General features: G+C 47.9%; 1 long non-coding RNA gene across 1 annotated transcript; it reads right to left on the reverse strand.

Annotated features, from left to right (window-relative positions):
• Positions 1-4557: 4557 nt before the first annotated feature.
• Positions 4558-20494, reverse strand: LOC140389410 (uncharacterized). Its single transcript, XR_011934386.1, has 3 exons — positions 20395-20494; positions 6277-6372; positions 4558-4613 (listed from the first exon to the last, which is right to left on the reverse strand). It is a non-coding gene; the product is annotated as an uncharacterized lncRNA (long non-coding RNA).
• Positions 20495-22768: the final 2274 nt, after the last annotated feature.

Consider the following 22768-nt stretch of genomic DNA (forward strand, 5'->3'; position numbering starts at 1 on the left):
AACTGGAGTCCAGTTACTAGTGGTGTACCACAAGGATCTGTTTTGGGGCCACTGCTGTTTGTCATTTCTATAAATGACTTGGAGGAGGGTGTAGAAGGATGAGTGAGTAAATTTGCAGATGACACTAAAGTCGGTGGAGTTGTGGACAGTGCGGACGGATATTACAAGTTGCAGAGGGACATAGAAAAGCTGCAGCGCTGGGCTGAGAGGTGGAAAATGGAGTGTAATGCAGAAAAGTGTGAGGTGATTCATTTTGGAAGGAATAACAGGAAGACAGAGTACTGGGCTAATGGTAAGATTCTTGGTAGTGTGGATGAGCAGAGAGATCTCGGTGTCCATGTATATAGATCCCTGAAAGTTGCCACCCAGGTTGAGAGGGTTGTTAAGAAGGCGTACGGTGTGTTAGCTTTTATTGGTAGAGGGATTGAGTTTCGGAGCCATGAGGTCATGTTGCAGCTGTACAAAACTCTGGTGCGGCCGCATTTGGAGTATTGCGTGCAATTCTGGTCGCCGCACTATAGGAAGGATGTGGAAGCATTGGAAAGGGTGCAGAGGAGATTTACCAGAATGTTGCCTGGTATGGAAGGAAGATCTTATAAGGAAAGGGTGAGGGACTTGAGGCTGTTTTCGTTAGAGAGAAGAAGGTTAAGAGGTGACTTAATTGAGGCATACAAGATGATCAGAGGATTGGATAGGGTGGACAGTGAGAGCCTTTTTCCTCGGATGGTGATGTCTAGCACGAGGGGACATAGCTTTAAATTGAGGGGAGATAGATATAAGGCAGATTGTGAGAGGTAGGTTCTTTACTCAGAGAGTAGTAAGGGCGTGGAATGCCCTGCCTGCAACAGTCGTGGACTCGCCAACACTAAAGGCATTCAAATGGTCATTGGATAGACGTATGGACGATAAGGGAATAGTGTAGATGGGCTTTAGAGTGGTTTCACAGGTCGGCGCAACATCGAGGGCCGAAGGGCCTGTACTGCGCTGTAATGTTCTCTGTTCTATGTTCTAGGGGGCTAGGCCGGCGCCGGAGTAGTCCCCTCAGCTCCAGCTGGCGCGGAATGGCCGGCGTGATTCCGCGTATGCGCGGGGGTTCCCTTCTCCGCGCCGGCCCCTGGGCAATATGGCGGAGCGGTACAGGGGCCCGGCGCGGAGGAAGCCCCCACGGAACCAGCCCGCCCGCTGATCGGTGGGCCCCGATCACGGGCCAAGCCACTGTGCTCCCCCCCGCTCCCCGGGTCGGATCCTCCTGCCCGCCCCCCCCCCTCCCCCCCTCCAGGACGGCGTCCTCAGACACACCAGGTCCCGCCGTGTGGGACCTGAGTAACCTCCGCCGGCGGGACTCGGCCGAACTCGGTTGCCACTCGGCCCGTTGGGGCCCGGAGAATCGCCGGGGGAGGGGTTTCAATGGCCCCCGGCCGGCGTGGCGGGAATCCCGCGGGTGCCCGAGAATCAGCGGGGGAGAATCACGAAGTCGGCGTCGGGACGGCGGGGCGCGATTCTCACGTCCCCACGGGGATTCTCCGACCCAGCACAGGGTCGGAAAATCCCGGCCCATGTCTGCTGGTTTAGCTCACTGGGCTAAATCGCTGGCTTTTAAAGCAGACCAAGGCAGGCCAGCAGCACGGTTCAATTCCCGTACCAGCCTCCCCGAACAGGTGCCGGAATGTGGTGACTAGGGGCTTTTCACAGTAACTTCATTGAAGCCTACTTGTGACAATAAGCGATTTTCATTTTTCATTTCATTCAAAGAACTGGCCAAAACTCTGTGAACCATTAAAATTTAATACACTATTGCATTTTTCTGAGAAGTGGAATATAGGAGGGGTCAATTTCAAGCGATGGCCTGAATACATTTCAACAACCTCATTTTTTTGCTCTTCCTGTGCAGAATGTAAAATGGTTATTTCTTCAATGTTTTAAGTCATGACATTTATTCCAACTGCCATTGAGTTAAGGAAGTCCAAGATTTTAATCTTTACTTTCAGCTTTAACCTATCCTGAAAAATGATGTTGATCGGGTCCTTTCTCCTGAATTGAAAATTGCAATGAGCGAGAAAGAGAGATTTAAGATTCGACAATTATCGCCGATTGTTTTGTGAGGTGGAGATCAGGTTAAACAGGATGCATTTTTTTTTTTTATGTTCACGTTCCGTTAATGAGGCATAACCACTTGCCTCAGTGGTCACTCATGTTCCCTCTCAGTTATTTTCATCTTTTGAGGTCAGTTGAGGCATATTGCGCAAACATTGAGTAAAGATCAAAGCATAATGGAAATTAAAATCTGACACTTACTCAATTAGATAGCAACTGGAGCTTATGTGGTCACATACACATTGAAGAAGTTAAAAAAAAAAAAATTTAGAGAACCCAATTCATTTTTTCCAATTAAGGGGCAATTTAGCGTGGCCAATCCACCTACCCTGCACATCTTTGGGTTGTGGGGGCGAAACCCACACAAACACGGGGAGAATGTGCAAACTCCACACGGACAGTGACCCAGAGCCGGGATCGAACCTGGGACATCGGCACCGTGAGGCTGCAATGCTAACCACTGCGCCACCGTGCTGCCCCACTTTGAAGAATTAAACATCTAACACTGAAAGGCGAAGAAATTATTTGTCCAGAAGCATTGATCAGAAATTTAATTTCGATACAAGTTTTTTTTTACATAGTTCATTACCGTCAGAAGGATTTCTCAGATGTATGTGGCAGGATAAATGACAATTATTTTTTAATATGATTTAATACTCTGATAATGATCCATGTGCCATTTCAGTTGTAATGATCTAGATTCTTAGTCATATCTGGGGCAGCACAGTAGCATTGTGGATAGCACAATTGCTTCACAGCTCCAGGGTCCCAGGTTCGATTCCGGCTTGGGTCACTGTCTGTGCGGAGTCTGCACATCCTCCCCGTGTGTGCGTGGGTTTCCTCCGGGTGCTCCGGTTTCCTCCCACAGTCCAAAGATGTGCAGGTTAGGTAGATTGGCCATGATAAATTGTCCTTAGTTTCCAAAAAAATTGCCCTTAGTGGGGTTACTGGGTTATGGGGATAGGGTGGAGGTGTTGACCTAGGGTGGGGTGCTCTTTCCAAGAGCCGGTGCAGACCCGATGGGCCGAATGGCCTCCTTCTGCATTGTAAATTCTATGAAATATCATATAAAAATGAAGGCTGCACTGGCACACCACTGGTTCTGTGGTGGATTTCCTCCTTGATGGTGACCCTTTGAAAAAGTTGGCTGCTGAGATGTGTTCAATTACTTCTAAAGTTTACCCATCAATAATAATAGCTGGAGATGTCGGTGCTGGTCTGGGAGGTTTGGTGATGGTTCATAGAAGCCCTACAGTGCAGAAGGAGGCCCATTGAGTCTGCACCAATGCTCCACCTCGGCCCATGCTCCCATCCTAACCCTGTAACCCAGTAACCCCACCTAACCTATACCGCACTGAAGGGCAATTTAGCATGACCAATGCACTGAGCCTGCACATCTTTGGACTGGAGCAAGCAGAGGAAACCCATGCACACACAGGGAGAACGTGCAAACTTCACACGGTCACCCATGGCCAGAATCGAACCTGGCTACCTGGTGCTGTGAGGCAGCAATGCTAACCACTGGGCCACCGTGCCACCCCGATTTTATCCCAATGTGAGAGGCCAACCCTTTTGTATGTAAAGTTGAGGAGGCTGAAGGTTAGTCTGAGAGTCACCTGCAGTGTTAACCACAATTGTACAGTTGTCGGTGTATTGAAAGTCGTGGATATATTGGAGGGTCATTTGAGCCTTGTCTCTCAATCTTTGTGAGATTGAAAATTTCTCCATTGAGGTGAAACTCAATCATCACCCCTTAGGAATTTGGGATGAGTTCCATGACCAGTCTGTGGTAGATACTGAAGAGAGTTGGCACAATCACACAGCCTTGCTTGACGCCCATTCAGATACAAAAGGACTTAGTCTCCAGTCCGCTGTGAATGTTGCTGTCATACTGTCATGCAGCAGACACAGGACAGTAACAAAATCTGCTGGACATCCAAATTTCCGGAGGACTTTCCAAATGGTTCTGGAGTTGTTGCAATGAAATGAAATGAAATGAAATGAAAATCACTTATTGCCGCGAGTAGGCTTTCAATGAAGTTACTGTGAAAAGCCCCTAGTCGCCACATTCCGGCGCCGGCTGCTGAACGTCCCGGGAAAGGTCAATAAAGGCCATATAGGACTGTTTCCATTTTCCCGACACTTTTTCTCAGATGTGTTAAGTGACAAAAATGGTCTGTGGATCCCTGGATGACCAGAAACTATCTGGAAGAATATCTTTGATGAAGAGTAGGAGGTGGGTCCTCAACAAGAGACTGCCACAAGAAGGAAAAGACATCTACCACTCTGTTGTGGTCACCGCCCCCTTTGCGACAGAGAGACTTGGGTCACCCACCAAAGGCACCTCCAGTCACTGGAGAATACCCATCAGCTGGAAAAGCTGTAGGATTGGGAAGTGTTATTTCAATATTAATTTTTAAAAGTCGATAAAGCTTCCACTTACATACAAAATATTCCACTTACCCGACTATCCTCAGTAGCATTTTCCTTTTCTGTTTGCTTCTGAGATTGTTTACAACCTAAAGGTGAAAACCCTTGTTAATATTTCTTTAATATTAATCAAACATTGCTCTTGGAATACACAGTATAGATCACCACTCCCACGTTAGAATAATGGTACTTTTGTAAATTGGAAGAGTATGGATGTAAATTGCACATCTAACATTTTTGATACCGATTCATTCTTACAGACTATGGCCGGGATTATCCAGCGGGGTGGGGGTCCGGCGGGATGGAGTGGCGGGAACCACTCCGGCGTCGGGCCGCCCCAAAGGTGTGGATTTCTCCGCACCTTTATGCGCCAAGCCCTCACCTTGAGGGGCTAGGCCCGCGCCGGAGTGGTTGGCGCGCCGCTGGCTGGTGGGAAAGGCCTTTGGCACCATGCCAGCCGGGGCCGAAAGGACTTCGCCGGCCGGCGGATGTCCGCACATGCGCGGGAGCGTCAGCAGCTGCTGACGTCATCCCCGCGCATGCGCGGGGGGGGGTCCACCTGCGCATCGGCCATCGCGGAGGCTATGGCCGAGGCGGAAGGAAAAGAGTGCCCCCACGGCACAGGCCCGTCCACGGATCGGTGTGCCCCGATCGCGGGCCAGGCCACCGTGGGGGCATTCCCCGGGGCCAGATCGCCCCGCTTCCGTCCCCCCCCAGGACCCCAGAACTTGCCCGCACCGCCAGTCACGCCGGTAAGGTAGGTGGTTTGATTCACGCCGGCGGGACTGGCATGACAGCAGCGGGACTTCGGCCCATCGCGGGCCGGAGAATCGCCGGGGGGGGGGGGGGGGCGCCGACCGGCACGGCGTGATTCTCACCCCCACCGCATTTTCGGTGCCGGAGAATTCGGCGGCCGCCGGGGGCGGGATTCACGCTGCCCCCCCCCCCCCCCCGGCGATTCTCCGACCCGGCGGGTGGTCGGAGAATCCCGCCCAAGATCTCTCTCCCTCATCAGCCACGACACTGGTTTCACGATTTTTAAAAGCACAAGTAAACCGCTCCGTCAGGAACACAGCCCATTGAGAATCACGGAGGCCCTGGAGAATACTGGGTAGGGCCCGGTAATGACATGCAAACGGTGTTTACTGTACGTGCGCTTCGGAACGCATTGACACCACTGTTGAGGTGACGGGAACTGCGATTTGGCAACAAATCGGTACCCGCTGCGATTTTAACATCGGAATCTACTCCCCGTCCAATCGCATTTTTGCGATTTCTGCGTCGGCCGATGGAGGATCCTGGGATATTCGGGTTTATCATCTTACGTCTGTCTCTTAGGGCACAATTGTAATCCTGGTCACACATAGTGGAGCTGACAGGATCGAGAACACTGGTTTTACAGCCCTCCTAAGTTTAGTCTCTTTAAATTCAACAGGGTATGATATTGGACAGGGTGTAAGTCTCCTTTAGATTCCAGTCCAACCAGTTTGGTTAAAATCTCATCTGTACCGTCCAGCATTTCAGATAAATGACAACAAAGATTGGAAATGAAATGGACGACATTACAAAAACCAACAAGAATCTAGAAAGAATTCAAGTATTATTTTCGTATTGCTGCTTCGAGCTCACTTGGAACAGGGGAATTAATCCGTCATAGATTTCCACCATTACAGATAATAATACATATTTTAATTAACATTGTACAATAAATGTAGATACAGCAGAGGTCTGAGACTGTCTCACAGCACTTACCTCTTTGTGTTTTCACAGTGAAACACAAGAAGATCAAAATAACAATAAGGCTTAAGTATCGAATTTTGGCTTCAATTCCTGGTGTTCGTTTCTTGTCTGTATTTGTGCAATAAGTAAAAATGTTGTCATTATAATGAAATAGTAGTAAAACTTTTTTAAAATCTTAAAAAGAAATGGTAGGAACACTCACTGCAGTTAATTGTTATTCCAAGGTATCCCTTTGGGAATGGAAGGACCTCTTATGGGGTATTTGGATCTTCATCGACATTAATATTTATGTCACATTTCCACATCCCAGCCTCAACTAAAGGCTTCCAATGAATTATTTACATGATTGTTAATTAAGGTGAGAATCTTAATATTTTCTGTTTTCTGCAGCAATTCAGCTGACCTAGAGAGTAGGCTGCTAGACCAATAACAAAGTGCTGTATGCTTTAGACTTTAGACTGTTAAGTTCAAAATAAATATCAGATGGAGAGAATGAATTCCTTTACATAAAACCTAAGAAATAGGAGCTAGAGGAGGACATTTGACCATGAGGGCTTATTCTGTCATTCATCAAGATCATAACTACTTACGCGCACACCTCCACCCTATGCCCATAACCCAGTAACCCAATAACCACAAAGGTTTCCTCCCACAGTCCAAAGATGTGCAGGCTAGGTGGATTGGCCATGATAAATTGCCTTTAGTGTCCAAAATTGCCCTTAGTGTTGGGTGGGGTTACTGGGTTATGGGGATAGGGTGGAGGTGTTGACCTTGGGTCGGGTGCTCTTTCCAAGAGCCGGTGCAGACTCGATGGGCCGAATGGCCTCCTTCTGCACTGTAAATTCTATGATAATCTATGTAACCTTTTTTGGACACTCAGGGCAATTTATCACGGCCAATCCACATACCTTGCACAACTTTGGACTGTGGGAGGAAACCGGAGCACCCGGAGGAAACCCACGCAGACATGGGTAGAACGTGCAGACTCCGCACAGACAACGACCCAAGCCAGGAATCGAACCTGGGACCCTGGAGCTGTGAAGCAACTGTGCCAACCACTGTGCTACCATGCTGCCCAGCTCCCTTAATGTCATTCATAAACACTATTGGCCTCTGTACTTGAAAATACTCATTGGCTAAGCACTCTCAGTCCCTGAGGTAGAGAGTTCCAAGATTCACAATTCACTGAGGCAATAAATTACTCCTGACCAAAGTCTCAGTTGGCCTACCCCTTACCCTGAGACTGTGACCGTGCGCACTCTGTTCTCCAATTTGAGACATATTTTCTTGCCATCCACTCTATCAAACCCCTTAAGAATTTTGTATGTTTAATTTCATTCCCTGCAACTCCAGGGAATGGAAACCTAATCTTGCCCTCAATCCAGGAACTAGCATAGTAACCTCCAATGTGCTCCCTATGGTGCAAGCATGTCCTTTCTTCAGTAAAGAAATCCAAACATCTCACACAACTCCAGGCATGGTCTCACCATTGCCTTGTATGATGATAGTAAGACTTTTTAGCCTTAGGCTTTAGACTGTTAAGTTGAAAGTTAATGTAAATTTTAGCTTTATTCTTGCCAAATACTTTTTGAAAATTCAAATACACTTCTCCTTCCTGGCGATCATATTTTCAAACACCTCCGACAGATATGTACAATATTATTTCCATTCTTTAAGTAATGTTGACTGCTTATGATTCGCAAACTGCCCATTATCAAGTCCAGAATAGATTTCAAGCATTTTCCCTACTAGTAAAAGGCCTACAGATCCTTATTTCCTCCCGTCCACCTTTCTTAAATTGTGGGATTACATTTGTTGCCTTCCAATCCTTGGGAACAGTTCCAGAATCTAAGAAATTCTGGAAGATCAGAACAAATGCATCCATTATCTCCGCAGCTACCATTTCTAAAAGCTCTGGTTGCAGGACATCATTCCTGGAGATTTGTCACCATTTCGCTAGAAATATTTCTTTACTTATAATGATTTCTTTAAGTTCTTTACTCTCACTAGACCCATGATGCCTCTTTATTTCTCAAATTGTTTTGTGTCTATCAGCTTGTAAAGATAGACACAACATTTGATTGATATCTCTGCCAGTTGCTTGTGCCCCATTCTAATTTAACTAGCTCTGCCTCTTTACTTATAGACCCACCATGTTCATTAATTTCTTCCTATTTACATACCTAATTTACATACCTATCGGAATCTCTGCAATGTGTTTTTAATTTTTCTTGGGATGTGAGCCTGTCCCTAGTTGCCCTTGAGGATGTGATATTGAACTGCCCTCTTGAACGACTGTGCACATCTGGTGTAGGTACGCCCACAGTGCAATTAGATTCATAGAGAGTCATAGAGATTTTACAGCATGGAAAGAGGCCCTTCGGCCCATAGTGACTATGAAAGGGGGGTGCAAGGGCAGCACGGTGGCACAGTGCTTAGCATTGCTGCCTCACGGGGCCGAGGTCCCAGGTTCGATCCCAGCTCTGGGTCACTGTCCGTGTGGTTTGCATATTCTCCCTGTGTTTGCGTGGGTTTCACCCCCACAACCCAAAGATGTGCAGGGTAGGTGGATTGGTCACGCTAAATTGCCCCTTAGTTGAAAACAAAAATGAATTGTGTACTCTAAATTTATTTTTTATTTAAATGAAAGGGTTACAGTTCCATACCAAGATGGTGTGTAACTTGGAGCAGAATTTACAGGTGGTGGTGTTCCATGGATCTACATCGTTCTTCCAGGTGTAGAGTTCACAAGTTTGGAAAATAGAGGTTCCCATTGTGCTCCAGTGCATAGAACATAGAACATAGAACATAGAAAAATACAGCACAGAACAGGTCCTTTGGCCCACGATGTTGTGCTGAACCTTTGTCCTAGATTAATCATAGATTATCAGAGAATTTACAGTGCAGAAGGAGGCCATTCGGCCTATTGAGTCTGCACCGGCTCTTGGAAAGAGCACCCTACCCAAGGTCCACACCTCCACCCAACACTAAGGGCAATTTTGGACACTAAGGGCAATTTACCATGGCCAATCCACCTAACCTGCACATCTTTGGACTGTGGGAGGAAACCAGAGCACCCGGAGGAAACCCACGCACACACGGGGAGGATGTGCAGACTCCGCACAGACAGTGACCCACGCCTGAATCGAACCTGGGACCCTGGAGCTGTGAAACAATTGTGCTATCCACAATGCTACCGTGCTGCCCTTAAGAACAAATTAATCTACACTATATCATTCTACCGTAATCCATGTACCTATCCAATAGCTGCTTGAAGGTCCCTAATGTTTCCGACTCAACTACTTCCACAGGCAGTGTATTCCATGCCCCCACTACTCTCTGGGTAAAGAACCTACCTCTGACATCCCCCTATATCTTCCACCATTCACCTTAAATTTATGTTCCCTTGTAATGGTTTGTTCCACCCGGGGAAAAAGTCTCTGACTGTCTACTCTATCTATTCCTCTGATCATCTTATAAACCTCTATCAAGTCGCCCCTCATCCTTCTCCGTTCTAATGAGAAAAGGCCTAGCACCCTCAACCTTTCCTCGTAAGACAACATTCCAGGCAACATCCTGGTAAATCTCCTTTGCACCTTTTCCAAAGCTTCCACATCCTTCCTCAAATGAGGCGACCAGAACTGTACACAGTACTCCAAATGTGGTGGAGAATGCAAATGCTTATGGTGCTGGACAGGTCTTGATCAACCACACTGCTTTTCTCTGGGTTATCTTTCTTAAATGTTGTTGAAAAAAGTGGAGAGTATTCTATTACATTCCAGGCTTGTGTTTTGTGGATGGTATGCATGCTTTGGAGAGCCAGAATGTAAGTTACCCAAATTTCCAGCCTCTACCGCAGTATTTACATACCTGGTCCAGTTAAGTGTAAGGTCACTGGTGAACCACAGAACAGTGTAAGTGCAGGATTCAGTGATAGTAATGCTGTTGAAGGTCAAGGGGAAATAGTTTTGGAGATGGTCATTTCTTAGCACTTGTGGGCACAAATGGAACGGACACCATGCAATCATCAGCAAACATCTCAATTTCTGTAGAAGAATTGTCACTGATTCCCATTGACATTAAGAGTTGCTAGGGCTCCTTGATGTCACACTTGATCAAATACTGCTTTAAATCACTTGAGTCAATCTCATTTAACCTCTGGAATTCAGTTCTTTTATCCATGTGAAGGCCAAGCCTATAATGAGGTCTGGATCTGAGTGCCCATGTCAGAACCCAAACTAAATATCAGTGATAAGGCTATCGCTGAATAAGTGCCACTTGAAGTACATTCAACGGCATCTTCCATCACTTTGCTAATGATTGACAATAGATTGATGGAGCAGGAATTGGCAGGACTGGACTTGTCTTTCTTATTGTGGATAGGGCTATTTCCTACATTGTTTAGTAAGTGCTGTTGTACTAGAACGTTTTGGTTTGGTGTCTGGCTAGTTCTGGAGGGCAAATAAAGCCAGCCATGGAGCTTAGCCTTGGCCATTTCTCTTTTCATCGAATTGGCCAAAGACCGGTTGATGTTAGGGACCTCAGGAGAAGGTCCCAATGGATTGTCCACTCAGCACTTCTGGCTGAAGAAGGTTGCAAATGCTTAAATCTTGTCCTTTGCACTGATGTCCTGTGCTGCCCAGGACTGAGGATTGGGATATTTGTAGAGATTCCTTCTCTAATACGTGTCCACCACCTTTCACAACTGTACGTGGCAGCACTTTCTTTTTCAGGGGATGCGAACATTATCACTGGCTGGGCCCAGTATTTATTGCCCATCCCTGAAGGCTTTTCCGAGTCAACCATATTGCTGTGGAGTCATGTGTGGTCAGTTAAGGATGACACATTTCCTTCCCTAAAGGACATTAGTGAACAATCATTAGACTTTTAATTCCAGATTTCTATTGAATTCAAATTCCACTTTCTACTATGTTGCGGTTCGAACCTGGGACCCCATTACCCTGGGTCTCTGAAATGAAATGAAAATCGCTTATTGTCACAAGTAGGCTTCAAATGAAGTTACTGTGAAAAGCTCCTAGTCGACACATTCCGGCGCCTGTTCGGGGAGGCTGTTACGGGAATTGAACCGTGCTGCTGGCCTGCTCGGTCTGCTTTAAAAGCCAGTGATTTAGCCCAGTGTGCTAAACCAGCCCCTCTGGATTACTAGTCCAGTGACAATACCACTACATCAATGCCTCCCCTACTGTTATGGGGTCTATAAACAGCAGAGGTGTTCAAAGTAATAGGGGGACACACAGTAGATGGGGAGAAACTGTTCCTATTCATGGAGGGATTGAGAATGATAGGGCACAGATTTAAGGTGATTGACAAAATAAAGAATAAGTCGTGTTGTTCGGATCTGCAATGCAACGCTTGGGAGTGTGGAGGAGGCAACCATGGCACTCCGAAGGAAATTGAATTATTGTCTGAAAATGAAACATTTGCAAGGCTACGGAAAAAGGATACCAGGTGAGCTGCTGCTGCATGTTGGGACAAATGCCGACTTCTGTGTTCAGACCATAGAATCTCTACAGTGCAGAAGGAGGCCATTCATTGCTTTGAGTCTGCACCAGCCCTCTGAAAGAGCACCCTACCTGGGCCCAATCCCCCCACCCTATCCCCTTAACTCCACGTAACCTACACATCCTCGAACACTGGCGAGGCCAATCCAGCTAACCTGCACATCTTTGGACTCTGGGAGGAAATCGGAGCACCCAGAGGAAACCCACGCAGACACGGGGAGAAAGTGCAAACTCCCCACAGACAGTCATCCAAGGCTGGAATTGAACTCAGGCCCCTGACACTGTGAGGCAGCAGTGCTAACCACTGTATGGTGTTGTCACCATTCTATTATTCTATGTTGAAATAATTGTGCAGAGGATTAAATAGACACATGCTGAATTATTCTGACTCGCTGTGATTCAGCTAATTGGGGGTTGTTTTTTTACAATTTAGAGTACCCAATTATTTTTTCCAATTAAGGGGCAATTTAGCATGCCCAATCCACCTAACCTGCACATCTTTGGGTTGTGGGGGTGAAATCCACGCAGACACGGAGAGAATGTGCAAACTCCACACGGACAGTGACCGAGGACCGGGATTCGAACCCGGGTTCTCAGCACCGTAGGTAGCAATGCTAACCACTGCGCCACCGTGCTGCCCAAGCTAGTTGTGGTTTCATATTGTATCGCACAGACAGAAGGAGGCGATTTGGTTCATCACATCTCTTCGAAAGAGTTTACAGAGTTGTCCATTATTCATCTCTTTCGCTGTAGCCCCGGAAATGTTTATTTTTTTTCTCAAACTCAACAAATATCAAAAAACAAATCAAACAAAATGATCATTGGCAAAAACAGCAACTGAAGAACATTTTTGTTAAAACAATCATCCCACTGATTTTATACCACCAATGTATTATCCCAGATAATTTAACCAACTCCTTTGCAATCCAGGTAAATGTGAAATGAGACATTTTAAATATTGGCGTAACACTTACTGATCAAATCAAAGAGATTAAAAGTGTAAAGGTGTGGGCAGCACGGCGGCACAGTGGTTAGCACTGCCGTCTCATGGCGCCGAGGTCCCAGGTTCGATCCCGGCTCTGGATCACAGTCCGTGTGGAGTTTGTACATTCTCCCCATATTTGCGTGGGTTTTGCCCCCACAACCCAAAGATGGGCAGGGTAGGTGGATTGGCCACGCTAAATTGCCCTTTAATTGGAAAAAATGAATTCGGTACTCAAAATTTATTTTAAAAATAAATAGAAGTGTAAAAGTAACCGCTACATGTGCTTGAGGACCTATTTTCTTCCAGTGACGTTTTGTTACAGATTCTGCTGAACTATTTCCAGTTGAGCTTGATTGGAAGGTCTAGTCAGTCACTGCCAATGTGGAAAACTCAACAGTAATACTATTCAAATCTGATGTGGTCAAGTTGCAAAGTATCAAAATGAAGCCCTAACAACTTACAAATCGACCTTGCTTTAATCTGTGTTCAATCTGAGGCAAATAGGCAGCATCTTGATATTATTTTCTGTTTGCCAAAAGCTGCCCTTGAAACCTGTTGCCTTAGGTCATAAGTTTCCGGCTAGTGGTTTTCAGATGGTATCATAGAATTTCCTCTGGTGTCTCTGTTATTTCAGATGGAGCAAAAGGACTTTTGAATACTAGGCAATTAATAGGCCATTCAGCACCCCGAGCCACTCCCACCATTTAATTAGATCATGACCAGTCAGTATTTCAACTCCATTTACCTGCATGGGTAAAGTAGGCTTCAATGAAGTTACTGTGAAAAGCCCCTAGTCGCCACATTCAATAAAGGAAGAGTATTATTTCAGTGGTGATATATTGGGAAGTGTGGATACACAAAGGGACCTGGGTCCCTCATACACCAGTCAATGAAAGTGGAGAGGCAGGTGAAGCAAGCAATTAGGAAGGCAAATGATATGTTGGACCTCATTGCAAGAGGATTTGAGTTCAGGAGTAGTGATGGCATACTGCAGTTATACAGGGCCTTAGTGAGACCACCCCTGGAGTATTATGTGCAGCTTTGGTCTCCCTACCTAAGAAGGGATAGAGGGAGTGCAGCAGAAGTTCACTGGGCTGATACTTGCGTTGGCAGGGCTGCTCTATGAGGAGAGATTGGTTCGACTGGGCCTGTGTTCACAGGAATTTAAGGGATGAGAGGAGATCTGACTCTAATAGGGCTGCACATGCTAAATGCAGGGAAAATGTTTTCCCTGATGAGGGAATCTAGTTCCAGGGGACACAGTCTCAGGATACGGAGTAAAACATTGACTAAGGTTAGGAGTTTTTTTTCACTCAAAATGTAGTGAGCCTGTGGAATTCTCTACCACGGAAGGCTGTGGAGGCCAAGTCACTGAATATATTCAAGAAAGAGTGGAACTAATTAGAGAAACCTTCAAACATCCGGCAAATGCACCCAAGCTCAAATAGCCTTTTTCAGTGACGGCAGGCCCTGGTTGTGAAGGCACTGGATAACTATTGAGTTATTTTTTTAAAATAAAGAGAAATGATAACGCAGCAATCCCTAAACTGAGACTTGGCAAGTTTCATATTGTGAACCTATTTATAGCGTGTCGTCCCTTGTGTGGTCTGGAAGAGTTTGTCATGTTTTGACTTCAAAAGTACAAGAGGTTAAATGGTGATGCACGATCAATTAAAATCAAAGACGAGGTTGTAACATAACTGAAGGCTTTAATCGACTAGAACTGTTCCCCAGCAGCTTCGGTACAGAAAGTGAGGGCTGCTGGGACGGCACCAGTTCTTATACCCCGCCCGTCAAGGCAGAGCTACGTACCAACAGCCAATGGTAAACTCCTAGGTTTAACCAATGGTCTTCGGCCTCTTGGGTACTGTAATACCTGATAATACCACATTCACCCCCTGTTAAAAAAAAGAGTCCAGCGAGGGTGGTGGCCAGTGGTTACAATTGCATCTACATGGTATGATCAGGTATGGAGGTACCGTGATACCTCTTTACAGAGTTGTCGAGAATATTTTACAAGCATGGAAGATATATACATTCAGTGTACGTTTACGGTTATAGTTACAGTGAAACAATCAGTCGGTCGGGTGGCCTGGTCATCCTCCTGGATCGTCTGGGCTTCGGTGGTGATTCTGGTGGGGTTCCGGACTTCTGAGACTCCGGGAGCATGGCGTCGGTCTCCATGGCAGCTTCGTCACCCCTAGACGGCGCTGGTGGGGCCAACGGTTGGGCCGAGAGGGGGGCGCCTGTAGGGGGCGTCAGTGGGTGGGATGGCCTAGGTAGGAGTGGCGGGAGGGCTGACCCTCCAGTGAGGTGCTGTGGTGGGGGAGGGGGGTAATGGTCTGGGTGCGCGTGGGGTTCCGGCGGGCACCAGGTCCCGGAGGGAAACTTTATCTTGCCGGCCATCAGGGAACGCCACGTAGGCGTACTGGGGGATAGCGTGCAGCAGGTGGACCCCCTCGACCAACAGGTCCGACTTGTGCGCCCGCACGTGCTTCCGAAGCTGGATGGGTCCGGGTGTCGCTAGCCAGGTTGGGAGTGAGGTCCCGGAGGAGGACTTCCTGGGGAAGACAAGGAGACGTTCATGAGTTGTCTGATTTGTGGTTGTACAGTGCAGCGACCGGATAGCGTGGAGGGCCTCCGGGAGGACTTCTTGTCAGCGGGAGACTGGGAGATTCCTGGACCGTAGGGCCAGTAGAACGGTCCTCCAGACTGTTCCATTCTCCCTCTCTACCTGCCCGTTTCCCCAGGGGTTGTAACTGGTCGTCCTGCTTGAGGCGATACCCTTGCTGCGCAGGAATTGACGCAGTTCGTCGCTCCTAAAGGAGGACCCCCATCACTGTGTATGTACGCGGGGAACCCGAACAGTGTAAAGATACCCTGGAGGGCCTTGATGACGGTGTTTGCGGTCATGTCGGGGCAGGGGATGGCGAATGGGAACCGGGAGTTCTCGTCAATCACGTTCAGGAAATACGTGTTGCGGTCAGTGGAGGGAAGGGGGCCTTTGAAATCCATGCTGAGGCGTTCAAAGGGACGGGAAGCCTTTATCAGGTGCGCCCTCTCTGGCCGGTAGAAGTGCGGTTTGCACTCCGTGCAGATTTGGCAGTCCCTGGTGACTGTCCTGACCTCCTCGATGGAGTAGGGCAGGTTGCGGGTCTTAATGAAGTGGAAAAAACGAATGAACCCCGGGTGGCAGAGGTCGTCGTGGAGGGCTTGGAGGGGATCCACTTGTGCGGTGGCACACGTGCCGCAGGACAGGGCATCGGAAGGCTCGTTTAGCTTCCCAGGACGGTACAAGATCTTGTATTTGTAGGTGGAGAGTTCTTCCCTCCACCGTAAGGTCTTGTCGTTCTTTATCTTGCCCCGCTGTGCATTATCAAACATGAATGCCACCGACCGTTGGTCAGTGAGGACAGTAAATCTCCTGCCGGCCAGGTAATGCCGCCAATGTTGCACAGCTTCTACTATGGCTTGCGCCTCCTTTTCGACCGAGGAATGGTGAATTTCTGAAGCATGGAGGGTACGGGAGAAGAAGGCCACGGGTCTGCCCGCTTGGTTGAGGGTGACCGCAAGAGCTACGTCGGATGCATTGCTCTCGACCTGGAAGGGGAGGGACTCGTCGATGGCAAGCATCGTGGCCTTTGCAATGTCTGCTTTGATGCGGCAGAAGGCCTGGCGGGCCTCCGTTGACCGGGGGAAGGTTGTGGACTGGATTAGGGGTTGGGCTTTGTCTGCGTAGTTATACGTACTGTGCGTAATAACTGAAAAGCCCGAGGCAGCGCTTCAGGGCCTTGGGGCAGTGAGGGAGGGGGAACTCCATAAGGGGGCGCATGCGTTCAGGGTCGGGTCCTATAACTCCATTTCGCACTTCGTAGCCGAGGATGGCTAGGCGGTCGGTGCTAAATATGCATTTATCCTTATTATACGTTAAGTTAAGGATTTTCACGGTCTGGAGAAATTTCCGGAGGTTGGTGTCGTGGTCCTGCTGGTCATGGCTGCAGATGGTGATGTTATCCAGATACGGGAACCACATCGGTCAACCATTCAGTCCATCGCACGTTGGAAGACCGAGGCCCCATTAGTGACACCAAAGGGAACCCATAAAAATTGGTAGAGCCACCCATCTGCTTCGAAGGCAGTGTACTTGCGGTCACTAGTGCGGAGGGGTAGCTGATGGTAAGCGGACTTGAGATCCACCGTGGAGAAGACCTTGTATTGCACGATCCTGTTCAGCAGGTCGGATATGCGGGGGAGAGGGTATGTGTCCAGCTGCGTAAACCTGTTGATGGTCTGACTGTAGTCAATGACCATCCTATGTTTCTCCCCGGTCTTCACCACCACTACTTGAGCTCTCCAGGGACTGTTGCTAGCTTCAATGACCCCTTCCCTCAGTAGCCTTTGGACCTCTGACCTGATGAAGGTTCGGTCCTGGGCACTGTACCGTCTGCCCCTGGTGGCGACGGGTTTGCAATCTGGGGTGAGGTTCGCAAACAGGGAAGGCGGGTCGACCTTAAGGGTCGCGAGGCCGCAGACAGTAAGGGGAGGTATAGGGCCACCGAATGTGAAGGTCAGGCTTTGCAAGTTACATTGGAACCCCAATGTAACCCCAGGAGTGTAGCTGCGCAGAGGTGCAGCTGGACATAAAGGCGGGAATTGTTGAATTTCCTGCCTTGGACAGTGAGGTCTGCTAGGCAGAACCCCTTTATCTCCACCGAGTGTGACCCGGAGGCCAGGGAGATTCTTTGGTTTACAGGGTGGGTAACAAGTGAACAGCGCCTTACCATGTCGGGGTGTATAAAGCTCTCCGTGCTCCCAGAGTCGATCAGGCAAAACATATCGTGGCCGTTGATGAACACCGTCGTCGTTGTAGTTGCGAGTGTCCGAGCTCGATTTTGGTCCAGCGTCACTGAGGCCAGATGGAGCAGTTGCGGGTTGTGATCGGGCAGCATGTAGTCGGCCGTGCTGGGGGCTTGAGGCCCCATCCAAGATGGCATCTCCCATGGATCGCACATGGTGGTCGGGGATGGACAAAATGGCGGCGCCCATCCATCCAGCGTGGTGTCCGAGGGGCAAGATGGCCACGCCCGTGGGTCGGACGTGGCCCTAGGATAGGGGGGGTGGCAGTGAGTGCTGGCCGCCTGGGGCCCGAGGGCAAGATTGCCACGGCGGTCCAGAGTCGCTGGAGACCGCGGCCATGGCTCGTGCTTGGCAAACCCCCACAAAATGGCCCTTCTTGCCGCACCCTTTGCAGGTGGAGGTCGGGCCGGGCAGCGCGCGCGGGGATGCTTTGCCTGCCCGCAGAAGAAACAGCGGGACCCGACGTAGTTCATGGGTCGTCTTACAGCGCAGGCCTTCAGGGACACGGGGAAGGTCAGTGGGGCTGCCGCTGCGGGATGCCATGCAGCCCAGGGGGCTGCCGTGTGGTCGGGCGCATAGGACTGCGCATTTCTGGAGGCAACATCCATGGACCCTGCCAGGGCCTGTGCCTCTCTCAGTCCCAGGGTGTCCTTTTCTAAGAGTCTTTGGCGGATCTCTGAGGAGCTCATACCTGCTACGAAGGCATCCCGGATTAGAAGTTCCGTGTGCTCGCTGCCCGAAACTTGCGGGCAGCCACAGTTTCTGCCCAGCACCAGTAGCGCACAGTAGAAGTCCTCCAGCGATTCCCCGGGGCTTTGCCGTCTAGTTGCAAGCAGGTGACGTGTGTAGACCTGGTTTACAGGGCGGATATAATGTCCTTTTAACAGTTCGATCGCAGCATCGTAGTCCTCCGCCTCCTCGATGAGGGTGAAGATTCCAGGGCTTACTCTTGAGTGCAGGAGATGCAGTTTTTTGTTCTCCTGTGGGGGTGCCTTCAGCCGTCTCGAGGTAGCCTTTAAAACACGCCAGCCAGTGCTTAAATATCGCCGCCGAGTTCTCCACATGGGGGCTGAGTTGTAGACACTCTGGCTTGATTCGGAGATCCATTCTTTCAGCTTAAGTCTAGTCGATTAAATTGATGCACGATCAATTAAACTCAAAGACGAGGTTGTAACATAACTGAAGGCTTTAATCGACTAGAACTGTTCCCCAGCAGCTTCGGTACAGAAAGTGAGGGCTGCTGGGACGGCACCGGTTCTTATACCCCGCCCGTCAAGGCGGTGCTACGTACCAACAGCCAATGGTAAACTCCTAGGTTTAACCAATGGTCTTCGGCCTCTTGGGTACTGTAATACCTGATAATACCACAAATGGTAAAAAGGTCACGGAGATTTTAGACAAAGCCTCGACCTTAGCAATTGCTGCTGATATTAATTGGCTAATGCTTATTTGCAGTCCTTTTTTTTAAATTTAGAGTACCCAATTCATTTTTTCCAATTAAGGGGCAATTTAGTGTGGCCAATTCACCTGCCCTGCACATCTTTGGGTTGTGGGGGCGAAACCCACACAAACACAGGGAGAATGTGCAAACTCCACACGAAAAGTGACCCAGAGCCGGAATCAAACCTGGGACCTCGGCGCCGCGAGGCAACAGGGCTAACCCACTGCGCCACCGTGCTGCCCTTATTTGCAGTCCTATGGCATTCATTGTCCCTGTATTTTAATGGAAACGATGAAGATAAGTCAAGGTGCGATGGATATGTGGAGTTTATCCCTTCACGGACATCCACTGCCCACATTGCTCAACCTGCCCCGGGAATTATGTCAAGTTTTCCCTCTATGACCCCAGCCCCAGGACACTTTCGGTCCAGCCTTTGTGTTAATGATTTGGACAAACTTCGTACTAGTTTGCACACATGCCGTTTTACCCTAACGGTCAAACGAATTTTTCAAAAACCAGATTAAAGTCCTGGTCAGGTGAATATATTAACATTGTGTGAGGCAGCACGGTGGCCCAGTGGGTTAGCACGGCAGCCTCATGGCGCCGAGGTCCCAGTTTCGATCCCGCCTCTGGGTCACTGTCCGTGTGGAGTTTGCACATTCTCCCCGTGTTTGCGTGGGTTTCGCCCCCACAACCTAGAAGATGTGCAGGGTAGGTAGATTGGCCACGCTAAATTGCCCTTTCATTGGAAAAAATGAATTGGGTACTCTAAAATTTTTTTAAAACATTGTGACTGTATTTCAGTGATCAGAGCTGAAATAGGTATTAAAGAGACCACCCGTATAGTTCCCGAGCCAGCTCAGCAGGCTAGATGAAATTATTTTAAAATCCTAACCCCTCCTAGCTCTCGCGCTTCCTCCAGTCCTGCAACCCCCTCTGAGATCTGGGTCTTCCCCAGTTCTGAATATTTGAGCACTGTAATCGAGTCCCCTCGCTGAACTCTCTCTCTCTCTGTACATCCATATTTGTCTGCTTCAGAAGGCGCTCCCTAATACCTCTGACCATGTAACCTTCAGTAATTTGTGTCAAATTCTGCTTGACAATTCCAGGGACATGTATCTGTGTTAAAGCGCGGCGCAGGGTGTTGTCAATTTCCATTACAAATGTTCCCGCTGCAAATTCGGAAGTCCCAATGCAAAAATCGAAGCGTTTTGTACCAAAGGAATCAATCCTAGCACGGCCGTCAGAAATGAAATCCCTGGACTTCTGCAATTGACACGATAGTCAAGGAATCGTTATTTAATTTAAAAAGAAAAAGGACCTACCCCTGTCGGGCCGGACTGTTAACATTAAACTGGCCGATTTTGTTCCCGTTGAGTGACTGACGGATAGATCATAATCCCCGCTGTCGTTGAGCTCTAAATAGTTCAACAGCAATGAAGCATTCTCTGGGAAAAGAACTGCCCGGTGTCTGTAGTCACCCGGGACAGACATGTATTGGCAGCGCCCCCTGTGCCTGTCGTCTCTCTTCGATATGCATCTATAGTCCACAATCCGTGTCCCACTTTTGGTCCATTTAATCCGGAGGTAACCGTCTGAGTCGGAGACTGTGTAAGAGGCGGATAGGAGCACAGACTGGCCAACGGTTCCATTCACCCTGCCCTGGTTCACCCTCAGTGTGACAGCGGCTAAAGGTGAAGATAATCATTGTTTCAATATACAAGTCACGATATCGAACAAACATTTTGAAGCTGTAGTAGTTACCCTTAGACCATTGAAATGGATTGGATTTGTTTATTGTCACGTGTACCGAGGTACAGTGAAAATATTTTTTTGTGAACAGCTCAACAGATCATTAAGTACAGGAAAAGAAAAGGAAATTTAAAAAAAATACATAATAGGGCAACACAAGGTACACAATGTAACTACATAAGCACTGGCATCGTGAAGCATACAGGGGTGTAGTGTTAATGAGGTCAGTCCATAAGAGGGTTGTTTACGAGTCTGGTAACAGCGGGGATGAAGCTGTTTGTGCGTATTCTCAGACTTTTGTATCTCCTGCCCGATGGGAGAAGTTGGAAGAGTGAGTAAGCCGGGTGGGAGGGGTCTTTGATTATGCTGCCCGCTTTCCCCAGGCAGCGGGAGGTGTACATGGAGTCAATGGATGGGCGGCAGGTTCGTGCGATGGACTGGGCGGTGTTCACGACTCCTTGAAGTTTCTTGCAGTCTTCCCTGTAGTTGACACACCACATGATGGTACAATGGGAAGATTCTGCTGAGCTATTCGCTGTAACCAGGCTGTACTCCAATGTCAGTGACACTTCATGGTAACATCCCCCTAATATTTGTGGAAGGCCAGCTCACAGAACACTTAGAACCTCTTATCACAGTTGTACGCAAACTGGGGAAAGCAGCGATGATTTTGATTCTGCAAACTGTGATTACTTTTCGAATTACAGAGATCAGAGGGAAAATATTCAGCCCTATTTGCCCCATTTAAAAAAACATCAGAATTGTCCCACTAACACATCTGTGTGTTTTCCTTTCCTCAAATTCAACAACTGTTAAAAAAAAAATCAAATAAACGCAATTCTTATTTGACCACGGCTGCAACCGATGAACGTGTTTAATAAATAATTGCGTTCACTGAACATATACTGCAATTGTATTCTCCCAGATGTTTCCTCTAACTTTCACAATCCAAATCAATGTTAAAACACACATTTTATATATTAGTTGTAGCCACACTTACCAATCAGAGCAAAGGAATTAAAAGCAGTAAGATAGACACCAAACAATCTGGAAGTGCCATTTCTTTTCAGTAACATTTAGTTACAAATCCTCTTTAGCTGTTTACAGGTGGATTTGGTTGGAAAGATTGTTCAGCCACTGACTGTGTGGAAACATCAGCTGTAATACTATTCAAAACTTCTGTCAAGGGAACAGATCAGGTTCGGCAGTAACAAGTCAAAATGAAGCCCTTCAATTAGAAATCAACCTTGGTTTAATCTGTGGTTAATCTCAGCAGAAAATTAACATCATTTCCTGTTTGCTGAATGGAGCCCTTAAAATTTAATTGTTGCCTTTGGCCATAAGGTTTTCAAACAATGGTCTTGATATCAGAAGGTAGAATTGCCTTTGGGGTCTTCTGCTATAACCTCTGCTGACACATAAGCACATTTGATCATAGAAACAGGAATAGGCCATTCAACAACACGAGGCTGGCCTATCATTCAGTGAGATCATGGCTGAATGTTATCTCAGCTCTTGACTGCATATCTCCTTCCCAAAGTCCTTACCAAAATAAAAACATCTAATTATATCCCACGGTGATTGGTGCGGAGACCGCTGCTGATCTCAATTTACATGAATGATTTGGTCTCAGAAATTCAACATAGCATATTGGATTGGGTTGGATCTGTTTATTGTCATGTGTACTGAGGTACAGCGAGAAGTATTGTTCTGTGTCCAGTCCAGACAGATCATTCCATACATTAAAAAAACCACAGGACATACATAAATACACAATGTAAATACATAGACACAGGCATCGGGTGAAGCATATAGGAGTGTAGGTCAATCCTGGCCCCGGGTCACTATCCATGTGGAGTTTGTACATTCTCCCCTTCTGTGCTTGGGTCTCAGCCCCACAACCCAAAAAGATGTGCAGGGTAGGTGGATTGGCCATTCTAAACTGCA

Source organism: Scyliorhinus torazame, chromosome 14, assembly GCF_047496885.1.
Source record: "Scyliorhinus torazame isolate Kashiwa2021f chromosome 14, sScyTor2.1, whole genome shotgun sequence".
In the NCBI taxonomy this organism is placed as follows: domain Eukaryota; kingdom Metazoa; phylum Chordata; class Chondrichthyes; order Carcharhiniformes; family Scyliorhinidae; genus Scyliorhinus; species Scyliorhinus torazame.